General features: G+C 38.4%; 1 pseudogene; it reads right to left on the reverse strand.

Moving 5' to 3' along the window:
- Positions 1-472: 472 nt before the first annotated feature.
- LOC149159074 (uncharacterized) lies at positions 473-8,091 on the reverse strand (annotated as a pseudogene).

Raw genomic sequence — 8,091 nt, forward strand, 5'->3', positions numbered from 1 at the left:
TAGAATAAAACTATCCCGAAGTGGCCATAAATTTCGTTTATTATAAGGATATTTTGTTGTAAATCTACCTACAAGATAGGAAAAAAGACCTACACTAAACTCTACAATAGACTTCAAATTTCTACGGAGAAATTCCCTCCACTAAACTATGTAATAGACTTCAGATGTCTAGAAAGAACTTCCCAAGGGAAACACAGCCACCAAGGGTTTTAGGTCAATCAATTGTTGTCAATATTTCCAAGAACTATTAAATTTCTACAAAAATTGTAAGCTTTGGAAGCTGGTTGAAAAATAATCCCAACTATTTCATTAAATGAACTTGAACATCATTTCTAGATTAGAAAAGAAAACCCATAGAAGATGTTGGAAATACTTCCATTTATTTCATCAACTTAATTTGATCTTGTCATTTATGGAGTATAAAAAGAATCAACCATTGAATCAACACTAAAGTAATTAAATTTTGACTAGCTTATCGTTTTTCATATCTGCAAGAAATTAGTAACAAGTAATCCACATTATTAAATTAAAAATGGTGAAAATTGTATTTGGTATGGTCATTAAATGTTCAACAAGATTTTGAATTGTAGAAAACCAATATGCAAGCCACACAACTATATATTAAAAAACTTATTAAGCTACCTTGAGGTGACAACCATTGGTGTATAAGGTTTCAAAGGACTTCCATACTGACTAGCCAAACCAAAGTCACATATCTTACATTCACCACAATTGTTTAGAAGAATATTTGAAGTCTTCATGTCCCTAGGAAAAATAAACAAAGTAGATAGTTGCATTCAACATCGATTTCCGTAAAAAACCTATAAGACTCCTTGTATCTTATCTTCGATAAATAGACGAAGAAAGAACCTAAAAAAATATATCAAGTGCACAAATGGCATGGAGAATATGCTTCTTGTATGTTATCTTCGATAAATAGACCAAGAAAGCACCTAACCAAATGTAGATTTTAACCCCGTACAGAAATTACCTTCATATAAATTGTAGAACACAGAAAATAAACAATGTGAGAGCATAACACATTAAACACATATACACAATGATTTTCCCCTGGATCACAAACCTCGGACTACTAGCTTGATTTTTCATTATGTTCCTTTCAATGTTACAATAGATATTTATACATGTCAAAGCATCCAATACCGTGGACCGAAAACCATCGCATCCAAAACCATGGAAACAAAACCATCGTGTCCAAAGCCATGTGTGAAAAACATGCACAAAACCATAGGTAGGTTTGCCCAACCTAATATATGGTCCAAAACCAAAATATTCCAGGGCACTGCCCTGAACTCCATAGAGTGGGGTTACTTGCACCCCTCAAACCCCCTGTGACTCCCCCCGCTACACAATCGATGCAACAAAGGGGGGGCTCTACCCCTTTTCTAACCCCCCAGTTAACTACGTGGGCTAGTCTCGGGAAGAATATAACACAACCCAACACAAAATAAATCAAGGGAACACATGGAATGCACAATACACATCATTTAAAAACAATAGAGAATGTAAGGGAAAACATAAGGAACTTGTACCTATGCAACACCCAATTACCATGAAGGTATTTAAAACCCTCAAAGAGATGCAACATCAAACATTTAACTTCGCTGTAGCTGAAAGAATTTTCATGGTTTCCATAAGTTGTTTTAGATCATGCTCCATGTATTCCATCATCATAAAAATGTTGTCCATGTTGCTTATTACCACTACTTCCTTCACATCAACAATTGTTGAGTGATGGAATGATAAAAAGACATTTATCTTCCTTAGAGAAGTCATCAGAAATCCATCTCTCTCTTTTTCCATTTTTACCTTTTAAGGAGCGACTATCTCCCTTGTTTTATTATTCTTAGATCTATAGACAACTTCATATTCTTAGATTGCGTCCAAAACCATGGACCCAAAACCATTGTGTCTAAAACCATGTGTGAAAGACATGCACAAAACCATAAGTAGGTCCACCCAACCTAATATAGGGTCCAAAACTCTATAGAATGGGGTTACCTAGACCCCTCAAACCCCCTGTCAATCCCCCCACTACACAATCGGTGCAACAAAGGAGAGGCTCTTGCCCCCTTATAACCCCTCATTTAACTATGTGGGCCAGTCTTGGAAAGAATATAACACAACCCAACATTTTCCCATTTTTTGCTTTCTTTCTATAGGGGGCCACAAGATAACATAGGCATTTATCTAGCCCCGCAATGCCAATTATTTCTCTACCCCAAGAGAACTTCTGAAAGCTCACAAATTTTGTTAATGCATCTGCAGTATTCTTCACAGTGTCCACCTTTACCAGCAATACCTTTTTGTCTTCTATCATTTCCCTCACAAAGTGATATTGAACATAAATGTTCTTTGTCTTTGAATGATATGCAGGGTTGCTTGCCAAGAAAATTGTACTTTGGCTATCACAGTCTATCCTTATAGCTCCCCGTACTAATCCCATACTTGAACACAATATTTGCAACCAAACTGCTTCCTTGCTTGCATGAGTGGCTGCCATGTATTCTTCCTCTATAATTGATCGTGCCACTACAGATTGTTTCTTGCTAATCCAACTGACTACACCTCCAAATAGGTTAAACACATACCCACTTATAGATCTTCTCTGATCCAGATCTCAAACCTAGTATGCATCAACAAAGCCACAAATATCCAACATTTTATCCAATCCTGGTCTTCCTTGGTAGCACAAACCATAATCCCTAGTGCCATGCAAATACTTGAAAACCCGCTTCACTATTGTCGAGTGTTCCTTACCTAGTTTTGACATAAACCTGCTCAATACTCCCACTAGATGTGAAATGTCTAGTCTAGTATAGACCATCGCATACATTAGGCTGCCAACTGCACTTGCATATGGAGCATGGGACATGTCCTCTTCCTTTTCTTGTGTCTTGGGACACCGTTCAACAGATAACTTTACACCTACAGGAATAGGAACCTTCACTAGTTTACTATCCTGCATATTAAACCTCTACAATATTGTCTCAATATACTTCCTCTAGTTTAATGAGAGCTTCCTCTTTGTCCGATCTCTTTTAATTTCCATGCCCAAAATATAGTTTGTAGCCCCAATATCTTTCATGTCGAATTTAGAGGACAAAAGTGTCTTCAAATCCTGGATAATTTCTTTGTCATTTCCAACCAGCAACATATCATCCACATACAAGACCAGATAAATAACACGTTCACCAATTAATTTAAAATACACACAATGATATGCTTTGTTTCTGGTGAAGCCAAGTCCCTGTATAAATGTATCAAATTTTTGATACCACATCCTTAGAGACCGTTCTAACCCATGCAAAGACTTCTTTAACTTGCATACCATTTCTTTCTTACCCTTCACCACAAAGCGTCTAGGTTATTTTAGGTAGATCTATTCTTCCAGATCCCTGTGAAGAAATGTTGTCTTCACATCCATCTATTCTTCCTCAAAATCAAAAGCAACCAAAAAAATAAAAGTAATCTAATAGAAGTTATCTTGGCAACAGGAGAAAAAATATCACCAAAATCAGTTCCCAGCACTTGGGAATAACCTTTTTCTACCAACCAAGCTTGGTATTTTTGTGCCTCTCCTTCTGCATTTGTCTTCTTCTTGAACACCCATTTGCTGACAATGGGTTTCCTTCCAGCCGGTAACTCCACCAGATCCCAAGCCTCATTTTTGTGCAAATATGACATTTCATCAACCATGGCCTCTTTCTAGAGCTTTCCATCCTCTCAATCTACTACTTCCTTCAAAGTTCTGGGATCATCATAAGTAATAGATAAAGAAAAATTTGAACAGAAAGCAGATGGACTATACCTTTCTGGCTACCTTCTTTCTCGAACTGATCTTCTCACACCCAGAGTTTGTGGATCTTCATCTTCTCATTCCTCCTCTACTGTAGAGTCTGATTCTTCTTCCTTTAGCTCAAACTCTATCATCTCAGGTTCCTTTGGTTGGACTTCATGTTTAATAACATATTTTACCTCTCTGAACACCACATCTCGGTTGTACACAACCTTCCTTGTTACTGGGTTCCAAAGCTTATAACCATTTAAACCATCCTTATACCCAATAAAGATGCGCTTTTCAAATTTACTATCCAACTTGGTTCGTTTCTCCTTTGGAACATGTACATATTCATCACATCCAAATACCCATAGATTTGAAAGAGAAGGTTTCTTACCAATCCATACGTCTTGTGGAGTCTTATTCTCCAATGTTTATGAAGGTGATCTGTTGACCAGGTAACATGTTTTCTCCACCGCCTCTACCTAGATTTCCTATCCTAACCTGGCACCACTGAGCATGCTTCTTTCCCTTTCCATCAACGTCTTGTTCATTCTTTTTGCAACTCCATTTTGCTCAGGTGTGTATGGAGTAGTATTATGTCATGCTATACCACACTTCTTACATAATTCTTCAAATTCCTTACTGCAAAACTCTCCACCGTTATCTATCCTCAACACCTTTATCTTCTTCTTTGTTTGGTTTTCCACCAGAGACTTAAATTCTTTAAACCTGTCAAAGACATTAAATTTCTTCTTAAGGAAATATATCCATGTATTTCTTGAGAAGCCATCTATAAAGGATACATAGTACATAGAATTACCTTGTGATGGAACCTTCATAGGTCCAAACACATCACTGTGCACAAGCTCTAATATCTGTTTCTCCCTCTTACCACCAGAAGGGAAACTCTCCCAATTTTGCTTCCCATATACACAATTTTCACAGAAATAAAAATCCAGAGAGCTATTACTCAAACCTTCTACCATACCTTTACCATCAAGTATTCGAAGCCCCTTCTCTCCAATATGTCCAAGCCTTTGATGCCATAGCATGGTCTTCTCTCGAGGGACCATTAGATTTTCTGCTGCACTTTTAGGAAACACAGAACTGTCGCACCCATCAACAACAATGCTACATTGCAACTTGTATAGAGTTCCAGTTCGAACTACCTGCATTAATACCAGTGCCCCTGGAACCATGTTGCAGGTATCCTTCTCGAACACTATTTTTACACCTGCATCATCTAGCTTGCTTACAAAAATCAGATTTCTGGCTAATGCAGGAATATGTAGAATGCTCGGAAGTGTTCTAACCCTTCCACCTTGCAAATTCAACTTTACCTTTCCACGACCAACAATTCTAGCCTTCCTGTCATCCCCCAAGAAGAAATCATCACCATCATATTTCTCATACTTGCAGAACCACTCTCTATAGGGAGTAAAGTGAAAGGATGCACCTGAGTCAATCAACCATGCCTCGTGATCTTTATGTGTACTTGAGGAAACCAAGTACACATCGCCACCTTCATTTGAGGTGGTTTTCACCTCTGCAGGAGCATCATCAGATCCCTTTCTTTTATCAGGAGCTTTAGATTTACAGTCCCTTTTGGAGTGCCCTCCCTTTCCACATTTCCAGCACACCACCTTTACAGGTTTTCTTGGAGATTTAGATCTCCCTCTAGATTTAGACCTCCCACTCGATGACTTATTTTTGTTTCTGTTCTGGGACCGTCCTTGTATAGACAAGGCATCACCATTCTAGCTATCCATATTTTTCCGTCTCATTTCCTTTGTCAGCAAGGATGGGACTATTTCATCAAACTACAAGGTAGTTTCATCGCTACCTATTGCAATAACTAGACTATCCCATGAATCTGGTAGAGAACACAACAAACTAATGCACTTATCTTCATCTGAAATTTTGATATCAATAGACGATAACTGACTTACCATATTATTAAATTGATTTAGATGCTCTGTCACTGAGTCTCCATCTTTCATCCTCAAGTTATACAGCTTTTTTCCGTAGGAACAATTTATTCACCAGAGACTTATATTGGTACAAAGTCCCTAACTTGTCTCACAAAGCCTTCGCTGTAGCTTCCCCTGATACATTCAGCAATACTGAATTTGAGACACACAATCGTATTGTGCTCTTTTCCTTCCGATCCGACTTCTTCCGTTCTTCATCAGACGCTCACCTTGGTTTAGTACTAGGATCTACCAAGATCCACTGATCTTTATCCACCAACAAATCTTCCATCTTGAGTTTCCATAACTCAAAACTCTGACCATTAAATTTCTCCATCTCTATCATTCCATTGCTCGCCATCTTCTTTCACTACCAGACTTGATCTAGCAGATCTCCCACTGAACAGGGTGTACCACAGGCTCGATTGAAACCCCTTAGCAACAAAGGTGTCCCCTTGAAGACAAAATTGCTCTGATACTAACTGTAGGTTTTAATCCCGTATAGAAATTACCTGCATACAAATTTTAAAACACAGAAATAAACAATGCGAGAGCATAACACATTAAACACCTACACAGAGATTTTCCCCTAGATCTCAAAACTAGGACTACTAGCTTGATTTTTTATTATGTTCCTTTCAATGTTACAATACATATTTATACATGTCAAAGCATCCAATACCATGGACCAAAAACCATCCGTCCAAAACTATGGACCCAAAACCATCACATCCAAAACCAGGTGCGAAAAACATGCAAAAAACCATAGGTAGGTTTTCCCAACCTAATATAGGGTTCGAAACAAAAATTTTCTGGGGCAGTGCCTTGGACACCATAGAGTGGGGTTACCTACACCCCTCAAACCCCCTTTGACTCCACCTGCTACACAATCGGCGCAACAAAGGGGGGGCTCTTGCCCCGTTCTAACCTCTCGGTTAACTACGTGGGCTAGTCTTGGAAAGAATATAACACAACCCAACACAAAATATATCAAGGTCACACATGGCATGCACAATACACATCATTTAAGGACATATAGAATGTAAGTGAAAACATAAGGAACTTTTACCTATGGAGCAGCCAATTACAATGAAGGTATTTAAAACCCTCAAAGAGATGCAACATCAAACATTTAACTGCGCTCTAGCTGAAAGAAATTTTCATGGTTTCCATAAGTCCTTTTAGATCATGCTCCATGTATTCCATCACCATAAAAACGTTGTCCAAGTTGCTTACTACCACTACTTCATTCACATAAAAATCCATTGAGTGATGGAAGATAGAAAGACATTTATCTCCCTTAGAGAAGTCATCGAAAATCCATCTCTCTTTTTCCATTTTTACCTTTTTCAGAGAAACTATCTCCCTTGTTTTCTTATCCTTAGATCTATAAACAACTCCATATGTGCCTTCGTCTATCTTGGTAAGCCTCTCAAATTCATTGGCACTTCTATAACCTTGTATCATATCAATCATTCATTGTGCAAGTGGAATCTTAGGTTGAATCGAGGACCTGGGATCATCGTGAGACTCTGATTCAGGTGGTTGTCCAATATTATCATCTTCACTATTGTTTCTATCATCCAGTTCCATAATATCTCATTGATTCAATTCCAATTCATATTTTTCATCTCTTCTTACGTCATCTTTCCCCAAGGCACCACCAATACCTAGAACTGCATCGTCCTTAGAACTTTCTTATTTTCCTCTTGCACCCTGTGATCTCTCTCCAATGTATTCTACTGGCTTGGGAGAAATACTCTAGCCACTACCATGGTAAATTTCACTATGCTCTGAGGAGTACCACCTGTACCCACTATCCATGTCGGCTAAATGTCTCTTCTATTTCTTTGTGCCCTCATTCTCAGACCTTGCATCTCTGGGATAGTTATATTGATCTACCCAATGAGAATCTAAAATGTAGTGGGGTTGTAAACTCTCTTCCTTGTCTTCAAGCTTCAGACAATAAGGAAACTTTCCAGGCTCCCTACCATCCTTTGCTGACGTACATTGAAGTTCTTCCATTCGAAAAATATCCTCCACTTTGGCATCCATTCCATTGCCTTCATAGTGAGGAGTTGGTGGTTCAGCCAAGAGTGGAGAAACAGAATATTCACACCCTTGATGTGTCAAGAAAGGGGTAGGTCCTTTTGATCCATACTTGTGTGAGTACCTGTCTCCATAGTCGCTTGGATAAATCTGGTTAAAGACAATGGATTTTCTGTGCACCAAGGATTTTGGTTTCCGTTCCTTCTCAACATGATCACATTGTGTTGTTGATTTTTCATTTATAGGGCTCTCAGACAGTTTGTGCAT

The sequence above is a fragment of the Pinus tabuliformis genome, chromosome 5_2 (genome assembly GCF_031772625.1).
Source record: "Pinus tabuliformis cultivar Carrire ecotype Pingquan chromosome 5_2, CPIR1, whole genome shotgun sequence".
Taxonomy (NCBI): Eukaryota; Viridiplantae; Streptophyta; class Pinopsida; order Pinales; family Pinaceae; genus Pinus; species Pinus tabuliformis.